Below are 15,730 nucleotides of genomic sequence, written 5' to 3'. Positions count from 1 at the left end.
AAACTGACAACAGAGATTGTTGGTCAGTACATAATTCAATGCCCATGGTGTGCTTTGGTCTCACCTGACGACCGCGAAGGATGAAGTATTCATGAATGTTCTTCATATCGTTCTCTTTTAAAATTCAGTTCAGCTTGCAAACTCTAAGCTAAACTATCTGAAGAAAGTGAGCAAGTATGTGAAGATTTTTAATTCTCTCACTTTCCTCCTATCCTGAATTTCCTTGCACTTCCTTTTGGTGCTACCATAGCCTGGATGATCCACAGTGTGTGTATGAGATTATGTGTGAGTGTCTGTGTGCGATTGTGTGTATGAGTGTTTGCGTTTATCTGTCTCTATGCACACTCACAACAGTTTAAATCTATTTCTGTCCATCTGCATGTGCATGCCTTTAGATGACTGTCATAGTCTTTGTGTGACTTTGTGTATCATTGTGCACTTTTTTATAAAGTTTCACAGAATATATGCGGGGACAAATTTTCCACTGGCCAAGGTGCTTCGAACCAAGGGCCAAAGTGCATATTGAAGTGTCTCCATTTTCCAATGCCATAGATCAGATCATGTGCATGTGAAACAGCTGTCCACTGAACCAGCTAGTCTTGGTGGCCTCGTCTTGCCTTGTGAGTGTTAACAAACACCCAAGGAAGAGCAGACAGGAGAATTAGCAGCCCCAATGGGACAAGAGTGGAAGTGATGGACACCAATGTGCAATAACCTAAGCCCTGACTTTGTTCCGTGAATGTTAACTAAAGCAGAAATTGGTTTTCACATGGCTCAGTGAAGTCCCAGTCATTTTTGAGCCGAAAATCTCTCCAACTCCAAACTCTTCAGAATAGAATCTAGGCTGACAGGTCAGTGGTGCGCTGCACCGATAGATCTGTTATCTAAAGATATCTCTTTTGAAAGTTATCTCTTGAAAGATGAGAGATGTGAAAGAGAGAGTTCTTCCGTCAGAATTTGAATGAACATTTTTGGCCATTATCTCACTTTTACTCCCGCCTTTCCCCAAATAAGAGCAGTGATCATGTTACAAAAAGTTCTTAATTGGTCGCAAAGTGCTTTGATTGATTGAATAGAATATTTATCGGCACCAAATTCTCACCCAATAAACTGAAGGTGGGTGAGTCAGGGTAAATAGTAGATTGCTCGGCCAACAAAATTGGGTATTCGGAAAAAGATTATTTTTACTGAGTGGAGGAGATGAGAGCAACTCCACCCCACAAAGGCAAGGCCATTTCACAAAAAGAATGGGTCAGCGGAGGACACTGTCATCGTTCGTCCTGAAAAGGGCGCAAGCTTCCGGCGACAATAATTGGGAGCCATCACTTGTACAGTAGACGATGGTGGTAGCAGAATTAGCTCAGGACACTTCCAGTTTCCAGCCCCGCAACATGGATGCTTCTGCTATGGGGCATTTGAATGATGGACATGAAAGAAAAGTAAGGAGAGGACAGCTGGAATCAATTTAAATGCAAAAACAATCAATCCCAATCATTTACAGCAAAGTAATCAATCTGTTTTATTGATAGGGGGCTCACCTAATCAACTCTCTTCGGTTTGAATAAGAAGGAACTGCAGATGCTGGTATAAACCAAAGACCGTTTCGGGTCATCACCCATTCCTTCTCTCCAGAGATGCTGGCTGTCCCACTGAGTTACTCCAGCTTTTTGTGTCTGTCTCTATTTGGTTTGTTTGTCATTGTATGCAGCCTTGATTGAAACTGTTATTCTGCAAATGGTTAACCTGGAAATTATTCCAACGAGGGTAGTTGCAACAGAAGAATATGCCTAAAATCAGCTTACCTCTTCCACGATGTCTCTCTGTGTTGCAGAATCGTTCTCATGGAGAAATGTATCACTTGTTCAACGTGACAGCGAAATGTGAATGCCGGGATGACTGTATCGCTGGTCTTGAAGATCCATCACAGCCTTGAATGTCTATGTAACAAACTTGCTGTACTTGGTGCATCGTGGCACTGATCAGCATGGTGCTTTACTGAGGGTCGGATCAAGGGTTTAGCGTGTGGGAAAATAAACCAACGCTGGGGACAAGTCAGGAGGGTTGCAAAGACTCCATTAAATATCTTGCTGGCATTCACTTCTATGAACATGCTATAAAGTGCTTCATGTTTTGAAGGCTGATATAAACCCACTTTATCACACGGTATGTATGAGTACTGCAAGCCCGAAGACATCCCTGATACATTCTAGCAGACCATGTTGGCATACAATGGTCTCCAAAGGTTAGAAGTTACTTCATGTGCTGGTGCTGTTGATGGGGTGTTTACCTGTGGGTGGTGTCAGGGTAGATTCTTAGCACGTCCATCTGGTCCTCACAATGGCTCACCCAACACTCGGTCACCAAGCAGATTCCCCTAGTATAGTTTGCCACACTCCTCTTCCCATAGACCATGAATGTGCAGGCAAATGTCCCTGGATGCCTTGTTTGAATGTGTCTCCTCACCACATCGTGTTTCCCAAAGCAGTAAGGATGTATTCCAACAGCAGTTCATAACTTACAAAGACAGTTTATGAACTTGATTTCCTAATTGAGAACAGGCATGATGTAAATGTGGACATGAAGCTGTTAGATTGATGGGGAAACCCAGCTGAAGAAATAATTTCGTTCAGGGAAGGGGACTTTCAATTCTCACCCATTCTAAATCCTGACCATGGCTGAATCTTCACAGTCCTCTGAGTGGTTCTAAGTCCACTTTAGCAAAGCTGCTACAAGTAAGGTGGTTAGCACAAAAAGGTAAGAAACTGGATATCAAAGCAGAAACAGAAAATGGTGTAAGCACTCAACAGGTTCCCAGCAGCCGAGGGGAGTCAGTGTTTCAGGGGTCTGGGATTCTTCTTCAGCACAATATGTGCCGAACCCAAGTTGCGCGGATGGGTTGACAGAGATCTGATGGACTGTCTGTGATCGGTTGCAGACTAAAGATGTCAAGATTACAATTACTTTCATCTCATGCGATAGGTTAAAAAAAAAGATGAATCTCTTCAGAAATAGTGAAGAAATTTGGTCAAAGTCTTGCAGTGACTTTGGAGAAATTGTACAGACTGGTTGCCAGGTCTCTTGGGTTAAACCTCAGTCGTACAGCCTTACAAAATCTAATGTAAAGGTCTTTATAGTTGGAAGAAAATAGATTCATTGATTAATCGAGTTATACAGCATGGAAACAGGCCCGAAAAGAATAAATAACAGCCCTACGGGAGAACTTTCAACATGTCCGCTCAAGGAGGCCCATCAGCATCTTCTTGTAGTTGACCAAGAATGGACAATAATTATCATATCATATCATATCATATCATATATATACAGCCGGAAACAGGCCTTTTCGGCCCACCAAGTCCGTGCCGCCCAGCGATCCCCATACATTAACACTATCCTACACCCACTAGGGACAATTTTTACATTTGCCCAGCCAATTAACCTACATACCTGTACGTCTTTGGAGTGTGGGAGGAAACCGAAGATCTCGGAGAAAACCCACGCAGGTCACGGGGAGAACGTACAAACTCCTTACAGTGCAGCACCCGTAGTCAGGATCGAACCTGAGTCTCCGGCGCTGCATTCGCTGTAAAGCAGCAACTCTACCGCTGCGCTACCGTGTTGCAGCCATCCATGCCAGAGATACTGTAGCTGCTTCACCTGCCAGGCACCTTAACAATGGATAGAAGATACATTTGAGGTTATTTTCTGGAACCTATCTTTCAATGAGCTGTAGCCACAACATAAATCACAAATAAATTTGGCAACACACCAGCATTTACGCAACTCAAATTATTTAATCTTTATTCAGGGTGGAGTGCATAATTGAGGAAAAAATATGTTTCTATTGTGAAGTGTGGGAGGCATTGCAGTAGACTTAATGATTCAGCAAAAGCTTCACAATTAAATAATTGCCACCAGCCCTGGAGGCAGAAAGCTGGTCAAAATGGCACTGCTTCTTAAATATACATGAGGTTAAAAGCAACGGTTGCTAAAAGAACATAAAAGTGACAATTTAGCAAAGGCTTTTCCATGATATTCTGTAAGACCAACACTCTACAGACCACTGCAGAGCTGGCTCATATGTGACTAATTGCCATGAATGGTTTCAGTGCTTTGGTCCGATTCCAGCTAAGCAGAGATCAGTCCAATTAAGATGACCCCATTCCCATTGTGTTTGACTTTTGCAAGTTTGAAGACATCTCCACACATCAGAGCTGGCCACAAACAGCATGTTAAACATAAGATCATTTGATTGGAATGAAAATGTGAGGTTCTCACTGTATCCTTCACCCTATGCCGAGTACAAACACACTAAAGCAGATTAGCCGATCATTGATTCCCTGCTGTGTGGGAACATGTTGACTACAAATTGGTTAGCATATTTCTTACATTACAGTAGCCCCAAATGTACATTATGAACTCAAATGCCGCAAGGAAAAGCCTGGGAACTGCAGACCAGTGTGCCTTACATCTGCGGAAAGTGCGTTCTTGGAGAAGAATCGGAGAGATAGGATCTACGTACATGAGGGATAGTCAGCATGAGGGAAATCATGAGGGAAGCACAAGGGAAATCATGTCTCACATTTGACTGCTTTTTTTAAAGGGATGTCCGGGAATAATATTCTTGATTAGCATGGGTGTCAGGGGTTATGGGGAGAAAGTTGGAGAATAACATAACATAACATAACATAACATAACATAACAACACTTTATTGTCACTCGGCACAACACCGAGCGAAATTTCAGCAGTCACACAAAATACAGCAAAAAGAAAAAAACACAGGACACCCGACCCCAACACAAACATCCATCACAGTGACTCCAGACACCCCCTCACTGTGATGGAGGCAACAAAACTTCCCCTCTCTTCCCCCCGCACCCACGGACAGGCAGCTCGACCCCTACCGAGGCAAACGACACGCACAGCCCCCGCAAGGGGATGGAAGGCCCCCCGGCCGAGCCGCCCCGGGCACCGAAACGTCCCGCGGCCGCACCGGGCGATGTTAAGTCCAACGGCCCGAGCCGCACCGGGCACTGAAACGTCCCGCGGCCGAACAGCGCTGACGATGTCAAGTCCAGCGGCCAAGCCGCACCGGGCACTGAAACGTCCCGCGGCCACACCGGGCGATGTTAAGTCCAGCGGCCAAGCCGCACCGGGCATTGAAACGTCCCGCGGCCGAGCCGCACCGGGCACTGAAACGTCCCGCGGCCACACCGGGCACTGAAACGTCCCGCGGCCACACCGGGCACTGAAACGTCCCGCGGCCACACCGGGCGATGTTAAGTCCAGCGGCCGAGCCGCACCGGGCACTGAAACGTCCCGCAGCCGAGCTGCGCCGGCAATGTTAAGGCCCGCAGCCGAGCCGCACCGGGCACTGAAACGTCCCGCAGCCGAGCTGCGCCGGCAATGTTAAGGCCCGCAGCCGAGCCGCACCGGGCACTGAAACGTCCCGCAGCCGAGCTGCGCCGGCAATGTTAAGGCCCGCAGCCGAGCCGCGCCCCGGGGAAGAGACCTAATAAAATAAAGGTTTCCCCCCGCCCCACCCCCCCACCCCACCCCACACCCCCACCACACACCCCCACCACACATACACAGCCAAAAACAGAAACAAAAACCATCCCAACACCGACACAAACAAAAAAAAAGAAAAAAAGACAACAGACTGCCAGAGAGCCGCAGCCGTTAGGCGCAGCCAACTCCTTGGGGTTAGGAGGGAGCGATAGATCAGCCATGATTGAATGGCGGAGTAGACTTGATGGGGCAAATGGACTAATTCTGCCCCTATCTCTTATGACCTTATAAGGACGGTGTGGTAGTTGTTTTCAACATGGGTTTTTTGCAAGGCCTTTGACAAAGTACCAGATGGTAAACTGTTCTGAAATCCATGGGATCCAGAGAGAGCTAACCAATTCAATACAAAATTACTTTCAAGGCAGAAGACAGAGTGGTGGTCGAGTGTTGTTTTTCGGACTGGAGGACTGTAACAAGTGCTGTACCATCAGGATCATTGCTAAGTTCACAATCTTTGTTATTTAGTGGGCGGCACAGTGGTGCAGAAGGAGAGTTGCTGTCTCAAGCCCCAGAGATCCCACAGTGACTATGGGTGCTGTCTGCACGGAGATTGTACGTTCTCCCTGTGACTATGTGAGTTTTCTCCAGGTGGTTCATTTTCATCCCACGTTTCACAGACGAGCAGGATTGTAGGTTAATTGGCTTCAGTAAATTGTCCCTAGTGTGTAGGATGCGAAAGTGGGATAAACATAGAGCTAGTGTACAGGTGATCAATGGAAAGCATGGACTTGAGGGGCCAAAGGGCCTGTTTTCATGCTGCATTTCTAAACTAAACTAATATTAATGTTTTGGATGCAAAAGTAGGTGGCATGGTTAGTAAGTTTGTGGATGGCACCGAAGTTGGTGGTGGTACAGTGTACAGTAAGAAAGTTATCTACGCTGGCAACACAACTGGGCCAATATGCCAAGGAAATGCAGATCGAGGTTAATTCAGACAGACGCAAGCCGTTACATTTTGGTATGACAAACCAGGACAGGATTTACACAGCAATTGGCAGGACCCTTGGGAGTGTTGTAGAACTGGGAGACATGATTTCACAAAAGAGGTGACACAGGTAGACAGAGTGGTGAGGAAAGCGTTTGGCATGCTTGCTTTTATCGGTCAGTGTACTGAGTACAGGAGTTAGGACATCATGTTACATCTACACAGTGTAGAAGGTTGAGGGGTGACCTTATAGAGGTAAATAAAATCATGAGGGGCAGAGATAAGGTGGATGGCCGCGGTCATTTTGCCAGGGGAGGAGAGTCTAAAACTGGAGGGCGTAGGTCTAATTTGAGAGAGTAAAGATTTTAAAATTATCTGAGGGACAACCTTTTTCACACAGAGGTTGGTGTGTGCTTGGAACAAACTGCCAGGTAAAGTGGTCGAGGCAGGTACAAATATAACAGTTGAAAGGCACTTAGACAGACACATGGATATGAACGATTTGGAGGAGAATGAGCCAGACACAGGCAAGAGGGATTAACTGAGTTAGTCATGGACAAGTTGGGCAGAAAAGCCTGTTTTGGTGCTGAATAGCTCTACGACTCTGATTCTAACAGCCCTTTGTATTGTCTTGAGGCAATAATCAGATCTGCTTGTAACAGATTCCATCACCTCCATCTTCCTTCAGTTCGAGGAGCAGAAAATATATTGAAATTGCTGGAGCTAATCTCAGGGAAGAATGCCTCTGCCCCCTCAGATACTTGGGGTTTAGAGATGCTGTGGGATTACCCACTGATACCCAGGGCCACCATCACATTGAAGCAGTAGACCCAGCTCTTGTCTAACTGAGGGGACCCCAGAGCTGGGTCAAGGCAGGGCTGGGACATGACTCACTCTCAAGAATGGCAACAGGAACATTTCACCTTAGTGTTGAGAGAAAGCATTTAGTCAGGAAAGTCTTTCTCCCCAAATCCAGCTGCATCCAAGCACTAATTACAGATAATGCCAGGTTATCATGGGGGAAGGTAATTATAGTTTAAGATAGACTAGTTGAATAGGATTTAAAACTTGCACCAACTGGCCAGGGTGGAAAGCTCCGTGGTTAAAATATTCTCTCACTTGTTCCATAAAAGATTTAGAGGGGCCCTGCCGAGGGAATAGAAATAATTACAAGGATGGTACCAGAAATGCAAAATGAGTTGGCTGAGAAGTGACCATATGGAGAGCTCTAATGAACAGCCACACAGAATGTTTCCACTATAGGGAAGAACAAAACATGAGCCCAACCATATAATATATCGAATAGGGAAATTCAAACTGTCTTTTCCCGGAGAGTAACTAGAATGTTACTGCAGCACCATATTGAGTGTCACGGAGGAGTGCAGCACAGACACAGGCCCTTCAGTGCATCGCATCATTGCCGATCTTTTCTACCTCCTGAACCCCATGGTCTCCATCACCAAGATAGACAAGGCAATGAGGCTTGGGAACATGTAGGAAGGTGCCGCAGATGCTGGTTTACACCGAAGTTAGACACAAAATGCTGGAGCAACTCTTCATACTTCTTCTTCTTCTTCTTGCATATGGTGTGCACAGCCTAAAGTTGTTGGCCAAGGGTAGACATCCAGGCCAGGGCAGCATCAGTTGCTGGGCGGATGGCCTGATGTCCCTCAAATGTGACACCAAAACATTACATCTATTAGACTGTGCACGTCAGGTTGATTGCGTTGGTCGAAACAGTGTGGACCACGTGAAGGTTGCAAATTCCCACCCCTACTCTTCATACTGATGAAGGGTCTCGATCCGAAACGTCACCCATTCCTTCTATCCAGAAATGCTGCCTGAATCACTGAGTTACTCCAGCATCTTGTGTCTGTCTTGAGTCCTTTGGAACAGCAGCTGGATTTATTTATTTTTAGATTTAGAGATACAGCGCGGAAACAGGCCCTTCGGCCCACCGGGTCCGCACCGCCCAGCGATCCCCGCACATTAACACTATCCTACACACCCTAGGGACAATTTTTTTTTTTTTTTACATTTGCCCAGCCAATTAACCTACATACCTGTACGTCTTTGAAGTGTGGGAGGAAACCGAAGATCTCGGAGAAAACCCACGCAATTCACGGGGAGAACGTACAAACTCCGTACCGACGGCGCCTGTAGTCAGGATCGAACCTGAGTCTCCGGCGCTGCGTTCGCTGTAAGGCAGCAACTCTACCACTGCACCACCGTGCCACTCTTCAAATCTCAGTCAAATCACATCTCCTTCAAATCACAGTCCATCTTGTCTTGGAAATATATCACAATTCCTTCGTCAACATTGGGTTAGCCTTGAACTGCCTTCATAACTGCACCGTAGGGCCACCTTGACCAGAAGGACTAAAATGATTCAAGAAGGCAGCTCACCCCAACCTACGCAAGGACAATTAAGGTTAGCAATTATATGCTGATGTTGCTGGCAATGCTTGGGTTACAAATATGAATAAATTAACAACATATCCCGACCAACAGTCCAATGTGGACTAGTTGGGTACTACAGGACAGTAGGGTTTCTACCATACAGGAAGAATTCCGCATTGATAGAGGTACCCACGTACAGATGAGGTATCAAACCAGGCTGGCGATCTATCCTGCATGGAAAACACATTTTGGGTCGTACTTCACCACTGGGTCTAAGTCCTGGAATTCCCTCCACAAGAGCATTGCAGAACTTCCACCGGCATGATTGCAGAGGTTCCTCTCCACCAGGTGCCTCTCCACCAGCACCTCACGGGCTCCTCGCGATGGGAAATAAATGCTGGCTTGACCGGCAAAAATGCAGATCCTGAAAAAAAAAGAATAAATGATTTAAAAGAATGAAGAAATTCTGATGGTCCCTGGGAATCTGGTGCACTCGAAACAATAGATATTTTTGAATTATTGACTAATGCATTGTTGAAAAGCAAGCTTTTCCAGCTGATAAACATCGATGTGCTGGAAATGGAGGAAAATGGATCACGTGCGGGCAGAGGAGATTAACTTGGCATCATGTTTGGCACAGAGATTGTGGTTAAAAGGGCCTGTTCCTGTGCTGTACCTATGTTCCATGTACCTATGTTCCATGTTCTATGTTCAATTTCTATGTTCTATTTCTATTCCTGGATTATCACACTGATGTCAGACTGATGAGCTGCTTTCCCCCCCCCCCTCTGATTTCAAACAACTATCCGTGAAATTCCAAAACCTACTTTGTCTTCCAGTGAAAGTAAAATATACATCACCTTAACTGTGAACAATAAGGAACAATAAGCAACTCCAACAGCCTGACCGCGGGAGAAGACGGCAGGGAAGAGAAAAATACATTCTGGCCTTCCATCACAGTGAGGAGGGGACTGGAGGAGATTCACTGTGATGGATGTTTCTTTTGTTTGGTGTTAGTTTATGCGTGTATGTGTTATTGCATTTTTATTGATTATTCTTATTGGTCTTATTGTTGAACTGCGGGTAATTTTTCATTTCACTACACATTTATGTGTATGTGATAAATAAATGACTATTGACTATTGACTATTGAATCGAAGATGCTGAAATCTTGCATAGAACACAACAGTGCTGGAGTAACTCAGCGGGTCAGGCAGCATCTCTGGAGGACATGGACAGGCGACATTTTGGATCGGAACCCTTCTTCACGCTGAAGAAGTCTGACTTCTCCAGAAGTTCTTTGGACTTCTCCAGCACTTTGTGTTATATTACCTTATCTGATTAGGTGACAAAAGACATGTCTTTGGGATCTTCTATCTACAGGGCCATGCTCTCAATGGCAGAGTAAGTTTCATGATGTATACCACACACTTAGGTATCATTTACTGCTCCAAGGCATTATTAAGCCAACAGAACCAGAATATTCATTAACCAGAAAGATAAGAATAATACTGTGGTTATTGCTGGAGCAGATTAAATCTACATTCTTTTTATTTAATAGACTAATTTACTGGTTGATTTTCATATTCATTGTTTGGAGAAGAGATACAATCTTTCTTTAAAACATTGTTGAGATTGTCACCTTTGATAACTGTTAATGATAAATTGGCTTTACTAAGCTTTACATTTCTGAACAAATTCTGGTTCATCAAGATGAAAGCAAAAATAATAATAGCTTGATAACAGCTAAAACTAACTTTCAGAGTTCTGGTCAAGTTATTGAATTTGATTTCTGCGTGGTTCTACTATTCCTGAGATGCACAAGAAGAGACATTCCATCTTCTAATTCCTGAAATATAGAAACTAGGAGCAGGCGGAGGCCATTCGGCCCTTCAAGCCTGCTTCATATTCCATATGATCACAGCCGACCATCTCTCTCAATACCATTTTACCACGTACATCCCAAACCCCTTGATGTCTTTTTCATCCAGAAATGTATTTATCTCTTTACTAATCTTACATGATTGTAAGATGCGCCACAGTGGGCGGCACGGTGGCGCAGCGGTAGAGTTGCTGCCTTACAGCGAATGCAGCGCCAGAGACTCAGGTTCGATCCTGACTATGGGCGTCGTCTGTACGGAGTTTGTACGTTCTCCCCGTGACCTGCGTGGGTTTTCTCCGAGATCTTCAGTTTCCTCCCGCACTCCAAAGACGTACAGGTATGTAGGTTAATTGACTGGGTAATATGTAAAAAATTGTCCCTAGTGTGTGTAGGATAGTGTTAATGTGCGGGGATCACTGGGCGGCGCGGACTCGGTGGGCCGAAGGGCCTGTTTCCGCGCTGTATCTCTAAATAAATCTAAATCTAAATGACACTGCAAACTTTTCAGGAAGACTAGAGAACTGACTTACAAGTCGTACCATTGCTGTGTCTCCTTTGCTGAGAGTTCATGTAAGTTATTGTCGAGTATCCCCCGACTATGACTACTCACTGTATAGAGAAGCTTTTACTCGCTTCACCTGGACCTCATGATCACTTTAATTCTATATCCACTGAACTAGAGTGCTCGAGCCATATAACACAAAAACATCTTTTGGTGCAATGAATCCATGACAACTTTCATGCACCCTTAGTAACTAAACGTACACTAATCCCATTTTGTTTACTTCACATTTCCATCAGCTCCCCCAGATTCTACCACTCACCTTCACACCAAAGGTTATTTATAGTGGACAATTAACCCACTACCCTGTACATCTTTAGGATATGGGATGAAACTGGAGAAACCCACGCGGTCACTGGAGAATGTTACAACTCTAGAGAGACAACACCTGAGTCAGGATTGAATCTGGGTCTTTGGCACTGTGAAACAGCAGATTTATTAGGTGTGTCACTGCGCCATCTCTTCTGCTAATGGGAGCAAATTATACCGAACCAATCTAACCTCACCTTGATTTTAAACATATCTATGAAATCTGCTCTGCTGCAAGAACAAAGTTAAATGTGTTACTTGTTTTATGGGATACTGAGTTGGATGATCAGCCATGATCATATTGAATGGCGGTGCAGGCTCAAAGGGCCGAATGGCCTACTCCTGCACCTATTTTCTATGTTTCTGTGTTTCTACCCTGCACATAAAACAAAACTTCCTATGTTTATCTTAGTTTATTGTCACATCTGAAGAGCTCTTTTTTTGCAGGCTATACAGTCAGCAATAATACATGATTACAATCAAGCCATCCAGAGTGTACAGTTACAGGATAAAGAGAATACCATTTAGTGCAAGAGAAAGTCCAGTAAAGTCCGATTAACGATAGTCCGAGGGTCTCCAAAGAGGTAAATAGTCGGTCAGGACCGCACTCTAGTTGGTGATAGGATGGTTCAGTTGGCTGACAACATCTGGGAAGAAATTTCCCTGAATCTGGAGGTATGTGTTTTTACATCTGTACCTCGTGCCTGATGGAAGATTGGAGAAGAGGGAGTCACCATATGAGACTCATCCTTGATTATGCTGGTGGCCTTGCCGAGCCAGCGTGAAGTGTAGATGGAGTCTATGGGAGGTTGGTTAGTGAAATGGTCTGGGCTACGTCCACAACTCTCTGAAATTTCTTGCGGTCTTGGATGGACCTGTTCCCGAACCATGCTGAGATGCATGCCCATAAAATGCTTTTGACGCTGCATCTGTAGAGGTTGATGAAAGCTGTTGGGGACAAGTCAAATTTCCTACATGTTTTCTAAGATGTTAGAGGTTTTGGTGTGCTTTCTTGGCCATTGCTTCAACATGGCTGGTCCAGGACAACTTGCTGGTGGTATTTACTCCCAAGAACTTGACGTTTTCAACCATCTCTGCTTCGGCACTGTCCATGTATGTATGCATTGGTGTGTAGCAGTATGTGTACTGCTTCACGTTCTGAAGTCGATCTTAATCGCTTTTCCCTGGCTGACATTAGGGAAGGGTTGTTGTCTGAGCACCAGGTTACAAGGTTCACAATCGTCTTCCTGTACTCCGTCTCATCATTATTTGATATCCGACCCACTACAGTGGTATCTGTCATCTGTGAATTTGTAAATTGAGTTGGATTTGTATTTGGCTACACAGTCAAAGATGTAATAAGGAGTAAAGAAGGGGGCTGAGAACGCATCCTTGTGGGGCACCAGTGTTGAGGGTTATTGTTGAGAAAGATTTGTCCCCTATCCTCACTGATTGTGGTCTGTTGGTCAGGAAGTTGAGGATCCAGTTGCAGAGGTGAGTGCTGACTAGAAGTCCCACGAGTTTGAAGATGAGCTTGATGGTTTAATGGTATTCTTTCTTTCTTCTTTCGTATGTCAACTACAACAATCAAAAGTACCATAGTTGACGCTTTGCTGCAAATGTTTCCAGTTCCGTAGAACTACCCAGGGTGGACGATGAGGACGTAAAGCAGCTCCCACCCCTTAATGGTATTGAAAGCAGAGCTGGAGGGTATGAATTGAATTCTGACGGAGATGTCTCTCTTATACATGTGATTCAGGGATAAGTGTAGGCCCATGAGATGGCATCAGCCGTAGACCTGTTGTGAGAGTAGGTGAACTGCAGTGGATCAAAGTTGCTTGGTAGGCTGGATTTAATACATTCCATAACCAGTCTCTCAAAACACTTCATGACGCTGGATGTAAAGGCCACTGGATGGTAGTCGTTAAGGCATGAAATCTTGCTTTTCTTCGGCACCGGGATGATAGAGGCCTTCTTGAAGCAGGTTGGTACCTCAGAACGGAGTAGGGAGAGATTGTAGATATACGTGAACACTCCCGTTCGTTGGTCCACGTAGCTTCTAAGGACGTGACCAGGGACTCCATCCGGGCCAATTGCTTTCCATGGGTTCACCCTCAGGAAGGCCAATCTAACATCGGCAACAGTGACCCTAGAAAAAGACGGAACGGATATCATCTCCCATTGGCCTTCTGCTGATAGCGATCATAGAATGCATGAAGTTCATCAGGTAGAGCCACACTATCACTGGCGATGTTGCCTGAATTCACTTTGCAGCCTGTTATAGTATTCAGGCCTTGCCAAAGACTGCAAGTGGCTAAATGATTCTACTGGGACTCAAGTTTGTCCCTGTATTATCTATTTGCTTTCTTGATGGCTTTGCGAAGATCATCGCAAGCTTTCTTAGAAACATAGAAACATAGAAACATAGAAAATAGGTGCAGGAGTAGGCCATTCGGCCCTTCGAGCCTGCACCGCCATTCAATATGATCATGGCTGATCATCCAACTCAGTATCCCGTACCTGCCTTCTCTCCATACCCCCTGATCCCTTTAGCCACAAGGGCCACATCTAACTCCCTCTTAAATATAGCCAATGAACTGGCCTCAACTACCTTCTGTGGCAGAGAATTCCACAGATTCACCACTCTGTGTGAAAAAAACCATTCTCATCTTGGTCCTAAAAGACTTCCCCCTTATCCTTAAACTGTGACCCCTTGTTCTGGACTTCCCCAACATCGGGAACAATCTTCCTGCATCTAGCCTGTCCAACCCCTTAAGAATTTTGTAAGTTTCTATAAGATCCCCCCTCAATCTTCTAAATTCCAGCGAGTACAAGCCGAGTCTATCCAGTCTTTCTTCATATGAAAGTCCTGCCATCCCAGGAATCAATCTGGTGAACCTTCTCTGTGCTCTCTCTATGGCAAGAATGTCTTTCCTCAGATTAGGAGACCAAAACTGTACGCAATACTCCAGGTGTGGTCTCACCAAGGCCCTGTTCTTGTACCGCTCGGGATCGTTTGACTTGTATGCGGCGGACCTGGCCTTCACCTGTGAGTGTACCTCATGGTTCATTCATGCCACACTCCACTTGCTTTCAATGAGTAAGCTCCTTGGGAAATAGTTTTAAATACAATCTGACTGCGCTTTGTTAACTAAATTTGCTTTTCATTCTTGATCCACAGTGTCCTTCACAGAATGTGGGCTGATGCAACATCCCTTTGGAATTCAATGGCAATTTTTTTACTTGTTTAAAAGTCGATATATCTTTTTTTTAGTTTTGCATAGTTTATTGTCCCGTGTACCAAGGTACGATGAAAAGCTATTTTGTTGCGTGCTATCCACTCAGCGGAAAGATTATACATGATTACAATCAGATTAACTTTGGAGATAGACACAAAATCCTGGAATAACTCAGCGAGTCAGGCAGCTTTTCTGGAGAAAAAGGATGGGTGACATTTCGGGTGGGGACCTTTCTTCAGACTGAGGAACACAGTCCGATTCTGACTCAGGTCCGAAACACATCCCTTTTCTCCAGAAATGCTGTCTGACCCGCTGAGTTACTCCAGCGCTTTTTGTCTGTCCTTGGTATATACCAGCATTTGCAGTTCCTTTCTACACAGATTAACTTTGGACTGTTCTCCATGGAATTTACATCTTTAAAATTTTTAGAAGAAAATGGATGGTCCTTTCCAATCGTCTCTCCTCACCTAATGTCATCGCCAATAGAGCAAAGCAGAACTGAACCCAAATCATAACACTTCCGCTATCCAATGGTCCCAGCGCAAATCTAGACAGGGTGAGATGATTTGGAGACAGATGTAGATATTATGAACGTCCTCGTTATTTTTGGAGCAAAGGGTATCTTAAGGCTCTATGTTGATCAACATTTCTCTCTGGAGTCAAACGCTAACAAGTGGTCAGCCAACCCAGGAGAGCTATTGAGCATCCAGTGAAGAGGATGGAGTATCTGAACAGTGTTGTAGACACAAGGAACTGCAGATGCTGATTTGCCAAAAAAGGGCACAAAGTGCTGGAATAACCGGGTTAGAGAGCATCTTTGGAGAACATGGACAGGTGATATTTT

The sequence above is a fragment of the Rhinoraja longicauda genome, chromosome 22 (assembly GCF_053455715.1).
Source record: "Rhinoraja longicauda isolate Sanriku21f chromosome 22, sRhiLon1.1, whole genome shotgun sequence".
NCBI classification, from domain to species: domain Eukaryota; kingdom Metazoa; phylum Chordata; class Chondrichthyes; order Rajiformes; family Arhynchobatidae; genus Rhinoraja; species Rhinoraja longicauda.
The sequence above is the reverse complement of the archived record's forward strand: the minus strand, read 5'-3'. Positions refer to the sequence as shown.